Genomic DNA, 23,168 nt, shown 5'->3' on the forward strand with positions numbered 1-23,168 from the left:
TGCCCTCAGGCTCTAGGCCCAGCTCCACCCATTCTGTGACCTCCACAAACACTGTTCCTGGCCTCTCTTTGCAGGGCTACTTATGGCTGATAACTTGCTCTCCAAGCTACCAAGGGCCAACTCCAAGGCCCTGAGCACCAGGGACTGGTGCACCCCTGAGCCCTGCGAGTAGGCCAGTTCACCAGCTGATGCCAATAAAGAAGGTGCCTCCTGCTGAGCCTCCAGAACTATACTCAACCCAGGCTGACACATGGGAGGACCTTTTCCTTCCTCCTCCCTTTGCTCTCAGACTCTGCCCATGTTCCACTTTAAAATCATTGCCTCCAGCCAGCCTGGCTAACATGGTGAAACCCCGTCTCTACTAAAAATACAAAAATTAGCCGGGCGTGGTGGCACATGCCTGTAATCCCAGCTGCTCGGGAGGCTGAGGCACGAGAATCGCTTGAACCCAGGAGGCAGAGGTTGCAATGAGCCAAGATTGCACCATTGCACTCCAGCCTGGGCAACAAGAGCGAGACTCTGTTTCAAAAATAAATAAATAAATAAAATCATTGCCTCCCTAATGGGAGGCTTCTGGGATGCCAAATAAAGTTCTTTTTTGTGAACTAGGTGCTGGTTTCACATGTGTGCTCGCTTTGTGAATATTAACTTAGGTGTGTTCCTCTGTGTGTAAGTTACATTTCAATAAAAAGTTGACCAAAAAAAAATTTATATATATCTGTGCTACCTGACTCTTGCCCCAGGCTTCCCCACCAGACCAGCATGGATTAAGGCACCCTGGCCCACCACACCATCCTTTCTCACTACTTCCCCAAACATATCCAGAGGTCCTTCCCATCTAAGGGTTTCTGACTGAAAATTGGCCAGCAAAGACAGGACAGAACAAAGTAGCCAACATGAGCAGCATCCCAAGTCTTGGGACCTCGGGTGTCCTGCTCCTGGTGGACAGCTCCTCCCACCTTCTCTGAGACATCTCTTGGAGCCCCATAGACCTCTCCATGATCCAGTTCGAGTGAAAGGTTCTCGGATCCTTTCCCTATTCTTACCCCAAACCTCTTTCTCAGGCCATACTGATGGCCTCTGGCCTGCAGGGCCAATTTTCTGGTGCCCAGGACCATGTGCAAACAACTATTGTTTACCAACTGTCCACTGTCACTCAGAAGGGCATCTTCCATGGCCTGGACTCAGGACCTCTCCCAGCTTGTCCTCCTTGGGTTCCTGGAAAGGAATTAACCGCACCCCATCCGGTTCCCCACTCACTGGTTCCCCAGCCCAAGCGCGTAGGCCCCAGCTGGTTACCCCAAGTGAACAGCTTCTCCACCGTCTCACACAGCCTGAACACCTCCAAGAGAAGGGGGCGACCTGCATAACTAGTGGGTGGTGGTAGCAGAACTTCCCACAGCGAATACAGCAGGGGTGTCAGACAGGGATCCTGGGGACAATTAACAGGGGCCAATGTCACCCCCTGAAACAGAAAGAGAATTTCTTAGAAGACTATCAGTGTTCACAAAGGACGGAGACCAGGCACTCAGAGGGCCCAGGCCAGGAGCCTAACTAGAGCCACACTGTAGAACTGGATGGCCACTGCTGCTGTGGTCACGGTCAGGCCTGGATGTACCGGGGGCTGCTAGCAGAAGAATCCCATCTCTTGCAAGGGATTCTGTAGTGGGAGCAAGGGCCAGGAATTGGCACTCTGCCTAAAACTCATGGGAATTTCCCCAGAAGGGAGAGTATGGGGCCAAGAGGGAAGGAGTAGGGTCTGGACTTTAGATTACAAAAACAAAACAAAACAAAAAAAAAAACAGCTGTCTCTGACCACAGGGTTGGGCTGAACTGAATTTCAAGAGGACCTTGAACTAGGACAGGGTTGGTGCCACCCCTACTACATAAATATCCACTAACAAACCTTGAATCATGCCATTTAAAATATTTATTTAACCAGGCCAGGTGCGGCGGCTCATGCCTGTAATCCCAGTACTTTGAGGGGCCGAGGCAGGCAGATCGCTTGAGCCCAGGAGTTCAAGACCAGCCTGGACGATGTGGAGAGATCCCATCTCTAAAAAATATACAAAAAAAAAAAAAAAAAAATTAGCCAAGTGTGGTGATGTGCTCCTGTAATCCCAGCTACTCAGGGGGCTGAGGTGGGGGGATTGCTTGAGCCCCAGTAGTTGAGGCTGCAGTGAGCCATGATCTCGCCACTGTACTCCAGCCTGGGTGACAGAGAAAGACTCTGTCTCACAAAAAAAAAAAAAAAAAAAAGATTTATTTAAACATGTGTGAGCCTGGGGAAACATGGTGAAACCTTGTCTCTACAAAAAAAAAAAAAAAGCTAGGCATGTTGATGCGTACCTCTAGCCCCAGGTGATCAGGAGACTGAAGTGGGAGGATCACTTGAGCATGGGTGGTTGAGGCTGCAGTGAGCCGGTCTGGGAGACAGAGTGAGACCCTGTCTCAAAAAAAAAAAAATTACTCATTTTTTTCGTCTGGTATCCTGAAGATTTCCCCCATATGAAGGGCTCTTCTGTACCACTTTTTAAAATGGCGACATAGCATTGTGTTGTATGAATGTATCATAAATCTACTAAGCCACATTTTATTTCTTCTCTCCTTCCTTCTGTATTTTTCCTCTCTTCCTCTACTGTAACAGCGCTGCAGTGAGCATCCTTGACAGCTAAGGCACTGTGCAAAGAGTAGGCACTTTTTTGAGCTCTTATTCCGTGTTTCCACATTACTAAGAAAGCTGTGCCCACCATCCAGGCACACAGGGTGTGGCTGCCCTACTTATGTTTTTGCCCCATGTTCAGAGTCTGACCACCAACAGAATTCCGGGGCTGCGGGCAACGGCTGAAACCAGAGCTGGCTGCTGGCCAGGAGCTGAGAACCAAGCCAAGGTTGCCCCTGTTTCCCGTGTCTTCCTGGAATCTGAAGCACGGGGATTTTATCTGGCTGATTCAAAGTACCCTCAGAAACTCACTTCCTGCTCCATGTTCTTTTTCCTTTCTCCTGTCTTCTCCTTCTTCTCTCTTCCCTATTTTCTCTTTCTTTCTTCTTTCTTTCTTTCCTTTCTGTTTCCTCTTTCTCCCTCCACTTCTTCCTGTGTCTCTTCTCTCTTTAACTCTGCTCCTCTTTCTCTCTGGCTCTTTTCTCTTTGTGTGTCTCTCTGCTGTTTTCTTCCTCTTTTGCCTTTTTTCTGCACCTTTTAATTTTCTCCTCCTGGAATCTAGCCTCATTTCTGTGTCTTTTCTCTGTCTCTTCAGTGGATGTCTGTCCTCCATTCACCACTCCTGTTCTGTGAGTCATCCCTTCCCCAGGGAGAGAAGGCAGCTAACATACTCCTTGCTAGGCCTTGATTTTTCATTTTTATTTATTTATTTATTTTTCAGACAGAATTTCACTCTTGTCACCCAGGCTGGAGTGCAATGGCGCGATCTCAGCTCACTGCAACCTCTGCCTCCCGGGTTCGAGCAATTCTTCCACCTCAGCCTCCCGAGTAGCTAGGATTACAGGTGCGCATCACCACTCCTGGCTGATTTTTATATTTTTAGTAGAAATGGGGTTTCACCATGTTGGCCAAGCTGGTCTCTAACTCCTGACCTCAGGTGACCCACCCGCCTCGGCCTCCCAAGGTGCTGGGATTATAGGCGTGAGCCACCACGTCTGGCCACTAGGACTTAATTTGAATGGAAGGTGATTTTGCCTCCCACAAAGGACAAAGCTAACAGATCTCCGAAGTGGGAGCTGCCTGGTAAACCAGGGTGACCCAGGCACTCTGGGCTTCAAGGATTGGGAGACACACAGTCTGTCAAGCTTCCAGTAGAGGCTCTATCACCCCAGGGGCCAGCACACTGGGCCTGATGACTTACCAGGGCGGCATTAGCACGGTGGCAGCAGGATGTAGGTAGGGGCACTGGAGTTTATGATGTTGCTACAGGAAGCAAACCTACTGTGTGTGGGCGGGCTCAGGGCTGGATGCTGGAGACCCAAGAACATAGCAGACCCAGTCTGCATGAAACCATCTTCGCAAAATTATCACAGTGAGAGGAATCTGACATGGCTGACTCCATCTTGCTTCCAGCATCACAGGTTGACTGTCTTTGCTCATTCCTGGGCATGTGCCAAGCTAACTTTGGGAGGAATTTAGTTCATAGTTTAAATGATAATGGCTGGGCACTGTGGCTCATGCCTGTAATCCTAGCATTTTGGGAGGCCAAGCAGGGTGGATCACCTGAGGTCAGGAATTCCAGACCAGCCTTGTCAACGTGGTGAAACCCCATCTCTACTAAAACTAAAAAATTAGCTGGGCATAGTGGCAGGCGCCTGTAATCCCACCTACCTGGGAGGCTGAGGTGGGAGAATCACTTGAACCTGGGAAGCAGAGGTTGCAGTGAGCCAAGATCGCACCATTGCACTCCAGCCTGGGTGACAGACCGAGACTCTGTCTCAAAAAAGATAATAGCCTTTCCCCGAAACTAAACTGTTCTTGTAAAACTAATAAGAGGCCACCAAGTTAGGAGGATGAGAGGGGCTTGAATTCTAAATAATTACCAGCCTTTATTGCAGAGATCATAAGATTTGCAACTTCCCCAATTACACTTGCAGAAAGACATCACTATTGTAGAGCCAAAGAAAGGTTGACGTGGCCGAGTGTGGTGGCTCACACCTGTAATCCCAGCACTTTGAGAGACTGAGGCAGGCAGATCACTTGAGACCAGGAGTTCAAGACCAGCCTCACCAACATGGTGAAACCTCATCTCTACCAAAAAACACAAAAATTAGCCGGATGTGGTGGCACATGCCTGTAATCCCATCTATTTGGGAGGCTGAGGCAGAAGAATCTCTTGAGCCTGGGAAGTGGAGGTTGCAGTGAGCCAAGATCGTGCCACTGCACTCCAGCCTGGGTGACAGAGTGAGACTCTGTCTCAAAAAAACAAAAGAAGAAAGAAAGATTGGCTGGGCGCAGCAGCTTATGCCTGTAATCCTAGCACTTTGGGAGGCCGAGGCGGGCAGATCACGAGGTCAGGAGATCAAGACCATCCTGGCTAACACAGTGACACCCCGTCTCTACTAAAAATACAAAAAGTTAGCCGGGCGTGGTGGTGGGCGCCTGTAGTCCCAGCTACTCAGGAGGCTGAGGCAGGAGAATCGTGTGAACCCGGGAGGCAGAGCTTACAGTGAACCGAGATCTCGCCACTGCACTCCAGCCTGGGTGGCAGAGTGAGACTCTGTCTCAAAAAAAAAAAAAAAGAAAGAAAGAAAGATTGACCTTTCGAGATGTCTTTCCAGGTTTTGCCCCCACACAGGAACTGACTCAGCGCAAGAGAACAGCTTTGATTCCCTATGATTTAATCTCCAACTCAACCAATCAGCACGCCCCCATCTTATCCTTCTGCCCACCAAACTACCTTTGAAAAACCCCTAACCTGGAGTTGGGCATGGTGGCTCACACCTGGAATCCCAGCACTTTGGGAGGCCAAGACCAGCCTGGTCAACATGGTGAAAATCCATCTCTATGAAAAATACAAAAATTAGCCAGGCGTGGTGGCAGATGTCTATAGTCCCAGCTACTCAGGAGCCTGAAGCATGAGAATTGCTTGAACCTGGGAGGCAGAGGTTTCAGTGAGCCAAAATCCTGCCGCTACACTCCAGCCTAGGCAACAGAGCGAGACTATCTTAACAAAAAAAAAAAAGGGCTAATATACAGAACTTATAAAGAACTCAATCAAATTTACAAGAAAAAAACAAACAACCCCATCAAAAAGAGGGCAAAGGATATGAACAGACACTTCTCAAAAGAAGACATTCATATAGCCAACAGACACATGAAAAAATGCTCATCATCACTCGCCATCAGATAAATGCCAATCAAAACCACAATGAGATACTATCTCACACCAATTAGAATGGTAATGATTAAAAAATCAGGAAACAACAGGTGATGGAGAGGATGTGGAGAAATAGGAACACTTTTACACTGTTGGTGGGACTGTAAACTAGTTCAACCATTGTGGAAAACAGTCTGGCGATTCCTCAAGGATCTAGAACTAGAAATACCATTCGACCCAGCCATCCCATTACTGGGGATATACCCAAAGGATATAAGTCATGCTGCTATAAAGACACATGCACATGTATGTTTACTGCAGCACTATTCACAATAGCAAAGACTTGGAATCAACCCAAATGTCCATCAGTGACAGACTGGATTAAGAAAATGTGGCACATACACACCATGGAATACTATGCAGCCATAAAAAAGGATGAATTTGTGTCCTTTGTAGGGACATGGATGCGGCTGGAAACCATCATTCTCAGCAAACTATTGCAAGAACAGAAAACCAAATACCGCAGGTCCTCACTCATAGGTGGGAATTGAACAATGAGATCACTTGGATACAGGAAGGGGAGCATCACACACCAGGTCCTATTGAGGGGAGGGGGTGGGGGGAGGGATAGCGTTAGGAGATATACCTAATGTAAATGTGAGTTAATGGGTGCAGCACATCAACATGGCACATGTATACATATGTAACAAACCTGCATGTTGTGCACATGTACCCTAGAACTTAAAGTATAATTAAAAAAAAAAAAAAAAGAGAAAAGAAAAATCCCTAACTTACGTGCTTTGGACAAGATTGATTTGAGTAATAACTCCGTCTCCCACATGGCATGGCCACCTCTGTGTTGAAGCAGCGTGATTGTCTGGGGTAAATACCTAAGGTTCATTGCCTCATGCCAAAGAAATCAAGGACACCGACTCACACAAGGAGTGAGTTTAAGAGAGAAGTTTAATAGGCAAGGGAAAGGAAAAAGTTCTCTCTCCTGCAGAGAGAAAGGCTCCCGAGTGGGTCTCCTGGTTCTGTGGTGAAATGCACGGCGTTTTCTACATGAGCTTGAGGAGGTGGTATCTGATTTACATAGGGCCCAAGAGATTGGTCAGACCCAGTGTGCCATTCATATAGTTTGCGAAGAAGCTGACCACCCCACCCTAATTTTTTATTGTGCAAATGATTTCCCTACCTGGCTGGTGCCATGTTGCCTGCTTCTTTACTGCACACGTGGATGACAAAGAAAAGGGAAGTGGCTCAGACCTGTAATCCCAGCATTTTGGGAGGCTGAGGCGGGCAGATTACTTGAGGCCAGGAGTTCAAGACCAGCCTGGCCAACATGGTGAAACCCCATCTCTGCTAAAAACACAAAAATTTGCTGGGCATGGTGGCGCATGCATGTAGTCCCCGTTCCTCAGGAGGCTGAGGACCACTTGAACCCAGGAGGCAAAGGTTGCAGTGAGCCAGGATTGGGCAACTGTATTCCAGCCTCGGCAACAGAGCAAGACTCTGTCTCAGAAAAAAAAAAAAAAAAAGAGGGGGGAAGAGGGAACCTCCACGTTGAATATACCTGGCTTCCAGGCATCCCTTTTCTATTGGCACAGCTGCCAGCATTTACCTATGCAAGCTTTTAGCTTGCTTATCTATGCGTGCAGCTTGATTTTGCAGCCTGCTTTTTGTTAGACAAGAAGTTATTCGGGGGCTGCTTTTTATTAAAAGAAAGCCTTACCAAAGACTCTCTTACCCTCACTATCTGCCTAAATCATTTCTTTCTAGCTCCTGTGTCAGTGTCAATTAAACCCTTTTTTTACTGCAATGCCATGGTCTTGGTGGGTCGCTTTTGTTTGTTCGGCGGGCAGGAAGAAACTGCAATCATGTTTCTCATTGTGTGGTCTCACATCACAATGATCAGGTAAGAATGTTTTAAAAATCCAGATTCCTGGGCCCCAATTCATCACTATTAAACCAGAATATCTAAAATAGGGATCAATAATCATTTTAAAGGTGATTGTGATCACAGGCCCATAAATATCTGTTACACTTTTATTTATTTTTATGTATTTTTTTTTTAGACAAGGTCTTGCTCTGTCGCTCAGGCTGGAGTGCAGTGGTGTAATCATAGCTGACTGCAGACTCCAACTCCTGGCCTCAAGCGATCCTCCTACCTCAGCCTCTGGGACTACAGGCATGCACCACCATCCCTGGCTAATTTTTTTTTTTTTTTTTTGGAGAGATGAGGGTCTCATTCTGTTGCACAGGTTGGTCTCAAACTCCTGGACTCAAGGAATCCTCCTGCTTTGTTCTCCCAAAGTCCTGGGATTTTTTCTTTTTTCTTTTTCTTTTCTTTCTTTTTTTTTTTTTTGAGACAGGGTCTCACACTGTCACCCAGACTAGAGTGCAGTGACATGATCGTAGGTCCCAGCAGCCTGGGCTCAAATGATCTGTCTCAGCCTCCCAAGTAGCTTGGACTATAGTTGAGCACCACCATGCCAGCTAATTTTAAACTTTTTTGTAGAGATGAAGTCTTGTCATCTTGCCCAGGCTGGTCTTGAACTCCTGGGCTCAGGCAATCCTCCTGCCTCGGCCTCCCAAAGTGCTGGGATCACTGGCTTGAGCCATGGCTCCTGGCCCTGTTACACTCTTATTATTTATTATTTTTTTGAGACAGAGTCTCGCTCTGTTGCCCAGGCTGGAGTGCAGTGGCACGTTCTCAGCTCACTGCAACCTCCGCCTCCCAGGTTCAAGCAATTCTCATGCCTCAGCCTCCCGAGTAGCTGGGATTATAAGTGTGTGCCACCATGCCCAGATAATTTTTCTATTTTTAATAGTGATGGGGTTTCCCTGTGTTGGCCAGGCATATCTCGAACTCCTGGCCTCAAGTGATCCATCCATCTTGGCATCTCAAAGTGCTGGGATTACAGGAGTGAGCCACCACGCCTGGCCTCTGTTACACTTTTAAATGCATACACCCTATGTTCCAGCAGCCCCACCCCTGGCATTTTCTTCTACCAAAATACTCTCATGTGTATTATGTAGTAAGATATTTGTTGCAATGTTGTTTGTATTATCCAGAAAATTGGAATATACTCAATATCCATTCATTAGAATGGTTAGATAAAATGATGATGTCTCTTGCTATGGAATAACTGTCATCACTAAAAAAGAATGAGGTATTCAGAGAAACGAAAAGTAGATTAGTAGTGCTGGGATTACAGGTTTGAGCCACTGCACCCAGCCCGTGTGCGCTTTTCATATGAAACAGTTAAACATACTCAATAAAACAAATACCATCCTTGGCTTGAAAAGAGCTCAGAATCAAGTGAGGGGATATATTGAGACAGAGGGAATGCCAACAGAACTCTTTATGACAGGGGTGGCAGAAGCACAGTGGAGGGCCCCCTGAACCAGCTCTTGGGGTGCCAGGCAAGGCCTCCTGGAGCAGGTGACATTTTGACTCGGGTCTTCTAAGACCAAAAGGTGTTGGCCAAGTGGAGAAGTGGGGACAGGATTCTTCTGGTGGAAGGTGGGGCAGAGTGGTGCAGCCCACACGTGGCTGACAGAGACGGAAGTTTCACTCAGGTGACAGATGAGCAGCTTTGTCTTGGGTGGATCCTCTGAGGAGGTCTCTTCTGGCTCGAGGTGACAGACACCCTGAAGAGCTCTCAGGCAAAGTCTGGAAACGAATACGATGTAAACGAAGATTTTCCAGTAGCCTCAGAATTTCAGCGGAGACCCCAAAGGCAGAAACAAGGCCAGAGTTGCTGATCCTAAAGTGAGGCTGGACCACCCACTTAGGATTCCCCGGAAGGGAGAACAGGGTTAAAACCCACCTCCTTACCTACTTCCTGACCACAAAGAGAGGTGACATCCCCAGAAGCTGGAGGGGAAATTCCCTGGACAGAGTTGTCAATGTGCTCCCTCAGCCTGTTCCCCAGCCCACACCCCAAAACAGGGCGTAGAGGGGGCTGCTCTCCCTCACCTCTAACCGGGTGAGCAAGGCTTTAGGAGAACTATCTGGGGAGTCTTGGAGGTGGAGGCTCTGGGGTCTGGAATCTGCCTGGCACCTAGCAGGACATGGAGGGGCTGGTAGGCAGGGGCTGTACTGCCAGCTGCGTGCTTCCTGTGACCCACATGTGGACCCCACAGAAGAATCTTCCTGAAAAGGACCTGGTGGAAGAAAGCTTCCATCTAGGGGTAGGGGGACTCCGGCAGAATGAGATTGCAGGTGTGAAGAGCGATGCAGTAGCTGAGGGGCAGTAAGTGAGTGTAACCCCCAGTAGGTTCTTCCACCCACGGCACAGACAAAACCAATTCACTGAGACCACGCAGCATTGTAATAGAGATATAGTTTAATTGCCACAAGGCCAGCCATGCCACACACGAGACAGAATTATTACTCAGATTGTTAGCAGTAGTGAATCTGTACGGGTCTGTAGTAACCTCCATTCTTGCCTCCTCAGAGGAAAGAATTAGTCAGAGAGGCATAAGGCAGAGGGATAGACTGAGGCAAGTTTTAGAGCAGGAGTGAAAGTTTATTAAAAAGTTTTAGAGCAGGAACAAAAGGAAGGAAAGTACACTTGGAAAAGGACCAAGCAGGTGGCTTGAGAGATCTGTGTCCGGTTTGACATTGGACCTGAGGCTTTATACCTTGGCATGTTTCCGGGGTTTTGCACCTCCCCTCCCTTGATATTTCCTTGGTGCAGGCTGTCCACATGCTCAGTGGCCTGCCAGCACTTGGGAGGGGCCCGCATGTGTAGTGTGTTTACTGAAGTTTGCACATGCTTACTTCAGGCATTTTTCTCTTACCAGTCAAGTGTTCCTAGAGGAAGGTCACACACAAATTCAGCTCTGCCATTTTGCCTCGTAGGTGTGAATGCTCAAGCCCACTCACCTAACTCCTGAGATCTTTTCTTGAGACAGGGTCTCACTTTGTCACCCAGGCTGAAAGGGCAAGGGCACAAACACAGTTTACTGCAGACTTGACCTCCCAGGCTCAAGCGATCCTCTTGCCTCTGCCCTCAAGTGGCTGGGACCACCAGCACATGCCACCATGCCTGGCTAATTTTTTGATTTTTTTTTTTTTTGTAGAGACAAGGTTTGCCATGTTGCCCAGACTGGTCTCGAACTCCTGAGCTCAAGCAATTGCCTGCCTTGGTCTCCCAAAGTACCAATTTTAGATTCTACAATAGCGATGTTATCTGCAGGAGTAATAGTAATTGGGGAAGTTGCCTATCTTCCCTCTGCCTCTGGAATAGTGGCTGGCAATCATTTAGGTCGGCACCTTAGCAGAACTCAGGCTCAATATTCTCCTGACCTGATGGTCTTTCATTAGCTTTACAAAGGCAGTTGAGTTTTGGAGAAGGGCAGATATCATTTAAACTGTAAACTAAATGTCTCCCAAAGTTAGCTTGGCCTAAACCCAGGATTGACCAAAGGCAATTTGGAGGTTAAAGGCAAGATGAGGGTTGGTTAGATCAGATGTCTTTTGCGGCCCTAATTTTCTTACCGTTAAAATTTTTGCAAAGGCAGTTTCATAAGCAGCCCTGGGGGAGACAGCCCCTCTTTATAAGGGTGCTACTGAGGAGAGATGTGAGAGTTTTCATAGTGCCCATCAACGTGCTCCCAAGGGACAAGTGAGGGCATTGGGAGTACTCAGTACTCCCAGTACCTGAGTACTGAGTACTGAGTACCAGAGTACTCAGGTAAGGAGTACTCAGGTCCTCCTTAGACCTTGCTGCCCCTACCGCTTCTCCCCCACCCGATCCCAGAAGAGTCCAAGGCAGTCCGCGGAGGGGCAGGAGGAGCAGAAGAGCCGGGTGCCAGCCCTCTCCCTGGTCAGCAGGTGTCCCAGTTAGAGGCAGCCTCAGGAGGGGGCGTTTGCCAGAACACGGGCCTGCACTTAGACACAAGCTGTAATTACCTAACAGTAAACGGGGGAGGACTCTGAGAAAAGCGAGCGATCTGCCGAGATTTCACCCAGAAACAGCAAAAAAAAAGGAGTCCACAGAATCAGTTCGCAAGGGCAGGAGCAGGAAATAAAGAGATCAGCTCAGTGCTTTTCCCTGCTAAGTCAAGCCCCTTTAGTAAACCAGCTACAGAACATTGACGCTGCCTATGTGGTGAGGGTGTCTTGGAAAGACGAGAGGATTTGACAATTGTGAGCCGAGAAGCTCGCGTGTTTCCCCCTTTCCCCCGGGCGGAGTCTGAGCGCGCTGGCAGGAGGCCAGGGTCCCCTCAACTCCAGGCCTGGGCCTGCCCGGCGGCGCCCTCTGCTGGCCGGAGCCGCGACGGCGGGCGCCCCGCCTGAACCGGAGCCCTGAGCCTGGGGCTGGGGGTCCAGTCTTCCCGGAGTCTGCAGTTCTTTCGGGACAGGCATACATGCATGGACTGAGCCACCACGATAAGAGGCGCACCTTGCAATGAGAGGAGAGCCTACCTAAAGGGGAAAGGGGCTGATCTGTCGAAAATGTCAGCGCGGGGGCTGAGGCTGGACTTAAGCGGGCGAGGTTAGGAAGAGGGGAGCGAAGATTTGGAAGTTATGGTGGAGTTTGGGAGAGAGTGCGGGCATGCTGGAGAATCATCAGTATATATGTATGTAGGTATCTTGCTATTTCATGCCTCTGAACTTTTGCTCAGGCTTGCATTTCTTCCTAGAAAACATTTCTCACTTTTCCTTTTCTGTTGTTATGAGTACTTAATCTATTCAAAAATATTAGATGATGAATATATAAATATTCATGTGGCCATTACTAAGCTTGGGAAATAAGACCTAATGAATATAAAGTACTCATGTACACTTCCCTTTTTCCCCTCCCTCCACCCAGATGGCTCCTTCAATTTGGTTTTTCATCCCTACGTAAGTTTGTGTTTACTACCTATGTATGTATAAAGAATATATAGATACATGAAATCATAATTTTGGGGAGTTTTTTGAGACAGGGCATTGCTCTGTAGCCCATGCCGGAGTGCTGTGGCACAATCACGGCTCACTGCAACCTTGACCTCCTGGGCACAAGCAATCCTCCTGCCTCAGCCTCCTGAGTAGCTGGGACCATAGGCGCATGCCACCACACCCAGTTAACGTTTACATTTTTTGTAGAGATGGAGTCTCATCATGCTACCCAGGTTGCAAAAATATTTTTAATAGAGATGAGGCCCCTCACTATGTCGCCCATGCTGGCGTCAGACTCGTGGCCTCAAGCAATCCTCCCACCTTGGCCTCCCAAAGTGCTAGGATTACAGCCCACCATACCCAGCCAGAAACATTTTAATAGGTATGTATTTTATTAAATATGCTATATCCTGGCCAGGCACGGTGGCTCACGGGTGTAATCCTAGCACTTATGGAGGCCGAGATAGGGGGATCACTTGAGGCCAGGAGTTCAAGACCAGCCTGGCCAATGTGATGAAACTTATACTTCTTGTCTCTCAAGAAATACAAAAATTAGCTGGATGTGGTGGCACATGCCTGTAGTCCCAGCTACTTGGAAGGCTGAGGTGGGAGAATCCTTTGAGCCTGGGAGGTTGAGGCTACAGCGAGCCGTGATTACGCCACTGTACTCCAGCCTGGGTAACAGAGTGAGATCTTGACTCAAAAAAACAAAACAGGCCGGGCGCGGTGGCTCAAGCCTGTAATCCCAGCACTTTGGGAGGCTGAGACGGGAGGATCACGAGGTCAGGAGATCGAGACCATCCTGGCTAACACGGTGAAACCCCGTCTCTACTAAAAAATACAAAAAACTAGCCGGGCGAGGAGGCGGGCGCCTGTAGTCCCAGCTACTCGGGAGGCTGAGGCAGGAGAATGGTCTAAACCCGGGAGGCGGAGCTTGCAGTGAGCTCAGATCCGGCCACTGCACCCCAGCCTGGGCGACAGAGCAAGACTCTGTCTCAAAAAAACAAAAACAAAAAACAAAAAACAAAACAAAACAAAACAGGCCAGGCACAGTGGCTCACACCTATAATCCCAACACTAGGAGGCCGAGACGGGTGGATCACCTGAGATCAGGAGTTCCAGACCAGCCTGGCCAACGTGTGAACCCCTGTCTCTACTAAAAATACAAAAATAAGCTGGGCGTGATGGCTCATGCCTGTAATCTCAGCTACTCAGGAGGCTGAGTCAGGAGAACCACTTGAACCCGGGAGGCAGAGGTTGCAGTGAGCTGAGATTGCGCCACTGCACTCCAGCCTGGGCGACAGAGTGAGATTCCATCTCAAAACCAAAAGCAAACAAAAAAGTAAAATAATAAAATAACATAAAAACAAAACAAAAATACAGGGCACCAGAGCGAACTGGCAGGTGCCTGTAGTCCCAGCTAATGAGGAAGCTGAGGCGGGAGGATGGTTTGAGCCTTGGCGCTCGAGACCAGCCTGGGCAACATCACGAGACTTCATCTCAAAAAAGAAAGAAGAAAATACCATGGCATGTAAAAACAAAATTGAAAGGAATGAGTGTGGTAGGCACACTAATGGCCCCCAAAGATGTCCCCTTCCTAATTCCTGGAACCTGTAAATGTTAGGTTACATGGCAAAGAGAAATTAAGGGGGCAGATGGAGTTAAGATTGCTAATCAGCTCACCTTAAGATGGAAAGATCATCCTGAATTATCCAGCAGTGCCCAATGTAACTCGAAGAGGGAGAACCAGAGAGAGGCGGCATGAAAAGGTGTTCCTGGCTTTAAACACAGAGGAAAGAATTACAAGCCCAAGAGGGCAGGCAGCCTCTAGAAGCCAGAAAAGACAAGGAACGAATTCTCCCCCAGAGCCTCCAGAAAGGAGGGCAGCCCTGCTGACCCCTTGATTTTACGCAGGTGAGACCCATGTTGGACTTCTGACCTCCAGGATTGTAAGGTAATAAGTGTCCGTTGCTTTAAGCCCCTATGTTTGTGTTCATTTGTTACAGCAGCAATACAAAATTGACACAAGGAGTGTCACTGGCGGCAAATCTGTATGGGTCTGCAGCAACCTCAGTTCTTGCCTCCTCAGTAGAAAGAATTCAACTGAGGCACATAAGGCAGAAGGAGAAACAGAGGCAAGTCTTAGAGCAGGAGTGAAAGTTTATTAAAAGCTTTAGAGCAGGAAAGGAAGGAAAGTACACTAGGGGCTGAGTGTGGTGGCTCACGCCTGTAATCCCAGCACTTTGGGAGGCCAAAGCAGGTAGATCACGTGAGGTCAGGAGTTCAAGACCAACCTGGCCAGCATAGTGAAACCCAGTCTCTACTAAAAACACAAAAATCAATCGGGTGTGGTGGCATGTGCCTGTAATCCCACCTACTCGGGAGGCTGAGGCAGGAGAATCGCCAGAACCAAGGAGGCAGAGGTTGCAGTGAGCTGAGATCGTGCCACTGTACTCCAGACTGGGTGACAGAGCAAAATTCCATCTCAAAAAAAAGTACACTTGGAAGAGGGCCAAGCCAATGAGTTGAAAGCCAAGCCAGGTGCACTGTTTGACCTTTTGACTTTTGGTTTTATACATTGGCAAACTTCCGGGGTCTTGTGTCCCTTCTCCCCCTGTTCTTCCCTTGGGGCTGGCTATCCGCATGCGCAGAGGCCTGCTAGCGCTTAGGAGGGGAGCTGCGCAGTGTGTGTCCTGGAGTTGTACACTGCTCACTCAAGGCATTCTTCCCTTACCAGTCAAATGTCCCTAGGAGGTCATTTACCAGTTAAACTCCACCATTTTGCCTCTTAATATAAATGTGGGGGCCCACTTGCCCAGTTCCTGAGAGCTTATCACTAGTTTCAGGTTTTTCCTATCTACTGGGAGACTGCCTGTCCCTGATGCCAGATGCAACCAATTATTATTTTAGCGAAACAGCTTAACAACCACCTGACCCTCACCTGATGGTCACCTGACCTTCCTGGTTGAGAGATGGGGGCCTCTCCTGCCCTGCTCATGTCTGACCAGCCACCCTACTGTAACAGAGTCATGGAAGGTGTTTGAGTAAGAGATGGATGGGGGGTTCTTTTTGTACTGCAGAAGGATTGGTTACGAAGGGAGGCATCATGGAGAAGCCAGAACCGGAGCATGTCACTGTGAACCTGGCTGGAAAGGGGAAAAGGGGATGACGCCCCCGAAGGATAGCAGCAGGTGGCTTGAGAGCTGGAACCTCACAAGGCTGGGAAGAATGGCGTTCACTGGCTGAGTTTTGCAGATGAACTCGTAGATCTTGACGCATGTCTCCTCCTTCTCTAGCAAAGCCCCCTCGCAGCACCTGTGCAGACTGGGGACTGGGTCCTCAAACACTTCCTAGACTCTGGCCTGGGTCCCAGACAGGGGGCCCACCCTGTAGGCAGACCAAGAGGTGGCCCGAGGGAGGGAGACTCCGGAGCTCCTCTGTCACGACCTGGCCATGGCAGAAGGAGGCAGCTGAGCTTGCTGGAGTCCAGGGGTTGACATTGGCAGCCTCCCTGCTGAGCGCCCTCTGTGGCCAGCACTTCCTTGGGGAAAACTCAGCAAAAATGTGTCGGTTGAGAAAATGGAGGCAGGAGAGAAGCACACCGTGGGTAGACAGACTCCACAGTCTTCATTCATTCATCCTTTCAGTCAGCAAACTGAGGACACTTTGCTAAGCTCCTTGGGTATAGTAGTCAAACTGAAGACTCAAGGCTTGGTTCTTAGACTGGGCACGGTGGCTCTCTCCTGTAGTCCTAGCACTTTAGGAGGCCGAGGCTGGAGGATTGCTTGAGACCGAGTTCAAGACCAACCCAGGCAACATAGCAAGACCCCTGTCTCTCAAAATAAAAAAAGACCTTGTTCTTGCCTCCAGGGGCTCCCAGATGAGAGAGAGAGAGAGAGAAAGAGACAGACAGAGAGAGAGAGAGAGAAAGAAGAATGGGAAGGCCAGGAAGAAGTCCTCCCAGGGGAAGGAACAAAGCATGACTGGAAATATAAGTTGGAGTCTCAGTTTCCTCATTGGTGAATTGTAGGGGTTGGGTTGCTGGATTACTATGGAGTCTTGGAGCTCTGACAACCCAGACATTTGAGATTAGCTGATGAGGGGGTGCTTTGTTGACATCGCCCCTCTTTCTACCTCTCAGCAAACCTAGAAGGCCTTAGGTTGGCCCCAGGGCTAGTTGCATCAGCTAGAGGAAGGGCTGTGTTTTCCCAGAACTGGGGGAGGGGTGTGACAGGGAGGAAGTTGGGAGTGGGGCTGGACGGGGAGACCTGCTATGTCCTAGTCCACCCTGGTCAGCCCTTCACAAGGTGCCTTTGTAACAGTAGAGTTCGCAGCAGATTCTCTGAACAGCAGGGATACCCGTTTTCCAGAGTAAGCAGGAAAGGTCTGGGCCTCTTAGCATGATTTAAGGACTCCAGAGAAGGGGCCCCACCACTTCCTCAAATAAATAGCTTTCCTTAGCTGATTGTTTGGCTCATGATGCCTCAAAACCCTCCATTCAGAGGAATTGTGTTTTTTAGCTTGGAAGATCCTGCACTTTCCAGATAGGAGACAGACTCACTTGTTTAATATCATGTCCAAGTTAGTTGTGTCCTTTTATTTATTTATTTAATTTATTTTTTTGAGACAAAGTCTCACTCTGTCACCCAGGCTGGAGTGCAGTGGCAAAATCATGACTCACTGCAGCCTCAACCTCCTGGGCTCAAGCAATCCTCCCACCTCAGGTTCCTGGGTAGCTGAGACTACAGATGAGTGCCACCATGCCTGGCTCCTTTTTATTTTATTATTATTATTATTTGAGACAAGGTCTTGCTCTGTCGCCCAACCTGGAGTGCAGCAGTGCGATCTCAGCTCACTGCAGCCTCCACTTCCCAGGCTCAAGCCATCCTCCTACTTTAGCTTCCAAAGTAGCTGGGACTACAGGCATGCACCACCACCCCCAGTTAATTTTTGTATTTTTTATAGAGACAGGGTTTCATCATGTTGCGCAGGCTGGTCTTGAACTCCTGGACTCAAGTGATCCACCCGCCTCAGCCTCTCAAAGTGTTGGGATTACAGGCATGAGACACTGCACCCGGTTTAAATTTTTTTTTTTTTTGTAGAGGCAAAGTCTCACTATGTTGTCTAGGCTGGTCTCAAACTCCTGGGCTCAAGCAATCCTCCTGCCTTGACCTCCTAAACTGCTGAGGTTACAGGTGTGAGCCACTGTGCTGGCTAGTTGTGTTTTTGTTTTTGTTTTCTTTGAGACAGAGTCTCACTCTGTTGCCCAAGCTGGAATTCAGCAGTGCGATCTCAGCTCACTGCAACCTCTGCCTCCCCTGTTCAAGTAATTCTTCTGCCTCAGCCTCCCAAGTAGCTGGGATTACAGGTGCGTGCCACCATGCCAGGCTAATTTTTGGATTTTTAGTAGAGGCGGGGTCTCACCATGTTGGCCAGGCTGGTCTTGAACACCTGGCCTCAAGTGATCTGCCCGCCTCAGCCTCCCAAAGTGCTAGGAATACAGGTGTGAGCCACTGTGGTGGCCAGTTGTATCTTTAAGGAGAATATTTTGTGATCAGTAGCACTTGTTCTTCCCTCTACCTGGATAACAGATCTTCCAAAAGCTGAGAACATTCAGGTCTTAGCACAGCTGTTTCTTCTTCCTGGGCATAATAACGATGTTTGGAATTGGGCATCTTCAGAGGATTTTGTTGAAATGCAGTTTCCAATTCAGTAGGTCCTGGCTGGGGCCTGAGAATCTGCATTCCTGATGAGCTCTGGGGTAACCTGATGGATGAGGCTGGTCTGCAGGTAACAGTGAGTAGTAAGATGTGTTGTCTTCTTTTCTTCTTCTTCTATTTTTTTTGAGATGGAGTCTTGCTCTGTCGCCCAGGCTGGAGTGCAGTGGCGCAATCTCAGCTCATTGTAACCTCTACCGGGTTCAAGTGATTCTCTTGCCTTAGCCTCCCAAGTAGCTGGGATTACAGGCGTCCACCACCATGCCCAGCAAATTTTTTTTTTTTTTGTACCTTTAGTAGAGATGGGGTTTCACCATGTTGACCAGGCTGGTCTCGAACTCCTGACCTCAGGTGATCTGCCCGCCTCAGCCTCCTAAAGTGCTGGGATGACAGGCATGAGCCACCGCACCCGGCTTGTTCTTTTTTTTTCTTAAGATACAAAATCTCACACTGTCGCCCAGGCCGAGTGCAGTGGCGCAATCATAGCTCACAGCAGCCTCAACCTCCTGGACTCAAGTGATCCTCCCACTTCAGCCTCCCAAATTATAGGCATGTGCCACCACACCCGGCTAATTATGTTTATTTTTTGTAGAAAGGAGATCAAGCTGGTCTCAAACTCCTGGGCTTAAGCAGTCCTCCTGCCTCAGTCTCCCAAAGTACTTGGATTATAGGCGTGCACCACTGCACCCAGCCAGCCCCTGATTCTTTAAAAATCTTTAAATATACATATTATATATGTATAATATAGCTTATATGTATATTATATATGTATAATATAGCTTATATATTATATATAAATTATGTATAAATTATGTATGCGTATTTTATATATATAATACATACATATATATAAAATTAATTTTTTTTAAGAGACAAGGTCTCACTATGTTGCCCAGGCTGGTCTCAAACTCCTGGGCTCAAGCAGTCCTCCTGCCTCAGCCTCCCAAAGTGTGAGATTACAGGTGTGAGCCACAGCACCTGGCCAGCTCCTGATGCTTGACCCCAGTCGTTGCAGACTGGTGTGACAAGGCAAAGAAAAACAGCCTGAAGCCCATAGATATCAGGTGATGTGTGTATATATAAAAATCATTTTTTTAGGCCAGGCACAGTGGCTCATGCCTGTAATCCCAGCTTTGGGAGGCCAAGGTGGGCAGATCACCTGAGGTCAAGAGTTTGAGACCAGCCTGGCCAATCTGGCAAAACCCCATCTCTACTAAAAACACAAAATCTAGCTGAGCATGGTGGTGAACGCCTGTAATCTCAGCTACTAGGGAGGCTGAGGCATGAGAATCGCTTGAACCCAGGAGGTGGAGGTTGCAGTGAGCCAAGATGGCACCACTGCACTCCAGACTGGGCAACAGAGTGAGACTCTATCTCAAAAAAAAAAAAAAAAGATATTTTATTGGCTATAGTTATGAAATTGTCTCCCAGGCAGGAGAATCACTTGAGCTCGGGAGTTCAAGACCAGGCTGGGCAACATGGTGAAACCTTACGTCTACAAAACATACAAAAAATTAGCCAGGCGTGGCGGTCGGTGCCTGTAGTCCCAGCTACTTGGGAGGCTGAGGTGGGAGAATCTCTTGAACCCAGGTGGCGGAGGTTGCAGTGAGCTGAGATCACACCACTGCACTCCAGCCTGTGCAACAGAGGAAGACTCCATCTCAAAAAAATGTTAACAATCAATTAAGCTTTCCCCAACCTTGGCCGAATTCATTCTGTAGCTTCCTGCGGTCAAGCCCAGTCAGGGTTACTTAGGATCTGGCGGCCTCAGGCACCACTTATTCATCTTGCCCCTTGCACCACATTCACACACTGTTCCTGGCCTGTCCCTTGAGAGCCTTGACCCCAGTCCATCTGCGGCCAGTTCAGTTTGCCCAGCTTGGGGCATCTGGATCATCTAGATACTCTGCGGGGAGGCCATAGGCAACGCTGCCAAGCCCGTTCCAGTAAGCACCTCATTCAGCCTCAGTTTCCCTGCAAGAGGACAGGAGGGAAGACTTAAGAAACTGAATGAAGCCTGAGGTCTAGTCCAGGCTAGTTCCCTTCTGCTACTTCCCTTCCCTTCTTTGCTGGAATTTTATTTTATTTTATTTCTTTTTTTTTTTTTTTCTCTGAGACAGGGTCTTGCTCTGTCACTCAGGCTGGAGTGCAGTGGTGCCATCTCAGCTCACTGCAACCACTGCCTCCTAGGTTCAAGCGATTCTCCTGCCTCAGCATCCCAAATAGCTGGGATTACAGGCGCCTGCCACCACAACCGGCTAATTTTTTGTGTTTTTAGTAGAGACGGGGTTTCACCATGTTGACCAGGCTGGTCTCGAACTCCTGACCTTAGGTGATCCACCCGCCTCAGCCTAATTTTTATATTTTTAGTAGAGAGGAGGTTTCACCATGTTGGCCAGGCTGGTCTTGAATTTCTGGCCTCAAGTGATCTACCTGCCTTGGCTTCCCAAAGTGCTGGGATTACAGGCATAAGCCACTGCACCCAGACCCTTTGCTGGAATTTTCTATCTGCAATGGCTTGAGTGGACCAGATAACCTGTCAACCCTTGGATGTGGCATTTTTGAGCAGGAAGAACTGAGTCCCTGTGGAACCACTGTCTCACTGTATCTCTTAAAGAGACCCTATGTCTCCCCCTTTCTGCCTCCTGCCTCCCTCTACTCCTAGAACTTGCCTGCATCTATGTCTGTCCCCTTAGAACACTCTGTCTGTCTTCTAATCTGACACGTGGCTAGCAGCATTTTATCTGGGCCTTCTGTCTGCCAGGGAGACATGGAGGCAGCCTGGGTGCATAGCCTGCTGGGAGGGAGGGAATGACGGAGGGAGGCCTCCTCATGTGCTCTGCACTCAGTCACTCACACAGCTCCTTTTTTCACCCAATTATTATACTAATTCATTCACTCTCTACCTTTTCCACCAACACACTCATGTTCTCCCTTCCTTTCTGTCATTCCCTCCAGTTCAAGCCCAAGAACATGTCTGGCAATAGACTTGCCTTAAAAGGGGTTAAAATACACACATAGCCAGGCACAGTGGCTCATGCCTATAATCCTAGCACTTTAGGAAACTGAAGCAGGCAGATCACTTGAGGCCAGGAATTTGAGACCAGCCTGCAACATGGTGAAACCCTGTGTCTACTAAAAATATAAAAATTAAGGCTGGGCATGGTGGCTCACGCCTGTAATCCCAGCACTTTAGGAGGCCAAGGCAGGTGGATCATTTGAGGTGAGGAGTTCAAGACCAGCCTGCCCAACATGGTGAGACCCTGTCTCTACTGAAAATACAAAAATTAGCTGGGCATGGTGGTGCACGCCTGTAATCCCAGCTACTCGGGAGGGTGAGGTAGGAGAATCACTTGAACCTGGGAGATGGAGTTGCAGTGAGCCGAGATCACAACACTGCACTCCAACCTGGGCAACAGAGCGAGGAAAAAAAAAAAATGGCCAGGCGTAGTGGCTGACACCTGTAATCTCAACACTTTGGGAGGCCGAGGCGGTCAGATCACGAGGTCAGGAGATTGAGACCATCCTGGCTAGCTCGGTGAAACACTGTCTCTACTAAAAAAAAACACAAAAAGTTAGCCGGGCGTGGTGGCAGGCACCTGTAGTCCCAGTTGCTCCAGAGGCTGAGGCAGGATAATGGCGTGAACCCGGGAGGCGGAGCTTGCAGTGAGCCGAGATCACGCCACTGCACTCCAGCCTGGGCAACAGAGTGAGACTCCGTCTCAAAACAAACAAACAAACAAAAGGCCACGTGTGGTGGTGGGTACCGTAATTGCAGCTACTCGGGAGGCTGAGACAGAATCACTTGAACCCAGGAGGCGGAGCTTGCAGTGAGCCGAGATCACACCACTGCACTCCAGCCCAGGTGACACAGTGAGACTCTGTCTCAAAAACAAAACGAAACAAAACAAACAAAAACCACACACACACGCAGAATAACACAGAAAGGCACAAGGACGCTGCGCTCAGGAGTTTCCCAAAGTCTGAGCTGGAGAGGAATTAACAAAGGTCGCCCTCTTGGCTATCTAGATGGGGTCAGTGAGTCCCAGGGGGCCCAGGTCTGCTCCACACCACTGGGCAAAAGAAGCAGGAGGCAGCTACTCTTGGGGTACCCTGGCCTGCCCACCACACCAGAGTCAGTGCTCCCAGCCCTGTCCACGCATGGAACATCATGTTTTCCAGTTCTGAGTTGGTGACCCTGAGGCTAAGTTCAAAATGCAAGAACTAAGGCAGAGAGTAATGCCCGTAGGGACCTGGACCTGCATACAGGAGTTATACAACTGGGGCTGGAAGAGCCTTCGTGCAGAAATCTCCAAACTCCTCACTTGACAGCGTGGATGCTGGAGCTCAGGGAGCCAGCTTGCAAGTGGCCTGGAGGCAGCACCAGAACCCAGTTACAGTCTCCAGCCTTGTGGTCTTTGACTGTGCCCACTGCTCACCAATCCTGGATGTTTGAATACCAGTGAAGCCCCCACCTTCTTTTTAAATAGAGATAGGGTCTTGCTGTGTTGCCCAGGCTGGTCTCAAACTCCTGGCCTCAAGTGATCTTCCCACGTTGGCCTCCAAAGTGGAAACCCCAGTTTCTTGAGGAGAGCAAATTCAACAAATTTTTCCCCCAATAAAGTTAGAAAAAAACAAAAAGTGTTACAGGGCTAAAAATGAATTAATCAGGCTGGGCGCAGTGGCTCATGCCTGTAATCCAGCACTTTGGGAGACCCAGGCGGGCGGATCACC

At 48.8% G+C, this 23,168-nt stretch overlaps 1 long non-coding RNA gene across 1 annotated transcript; it reads right to left on the reverse strand.

The window, feature by feature from the left end:
• Positions 1-6,767: 6,767 nt before the first annotated feature.
• LOC144334416 (uncharacterized) lies at positions 6,768-13,623 on the reverse strand. The gene is made up of 2 exons (XR_013404216.1): positions 9,165-13,623; positions 6,768-8,496 (listed from the first exon to the last, which is right to left on the reverse strand). It is a non-coding gene; the product is annotated as an uncharacterized LOC144334416 (long non-coding RNA).
• Between the last annotated feature and the right edge of the window lie 9,545 nt (positions 13,624-23,168).

This window comes from Macaca mulatta, chromosome 14, assembly GCF_049350105.2.
Source record: "Macaca mulatta isolate MMU2019108-1 chromosome 14, T2T-MMU8v2.0, whole genome shotgun sequence".
NCBI lineage: Eukaryota > Metazoa > Chordata > Mammalia > Primates > Cercopithecidae > Macaca > Macaca mulatta.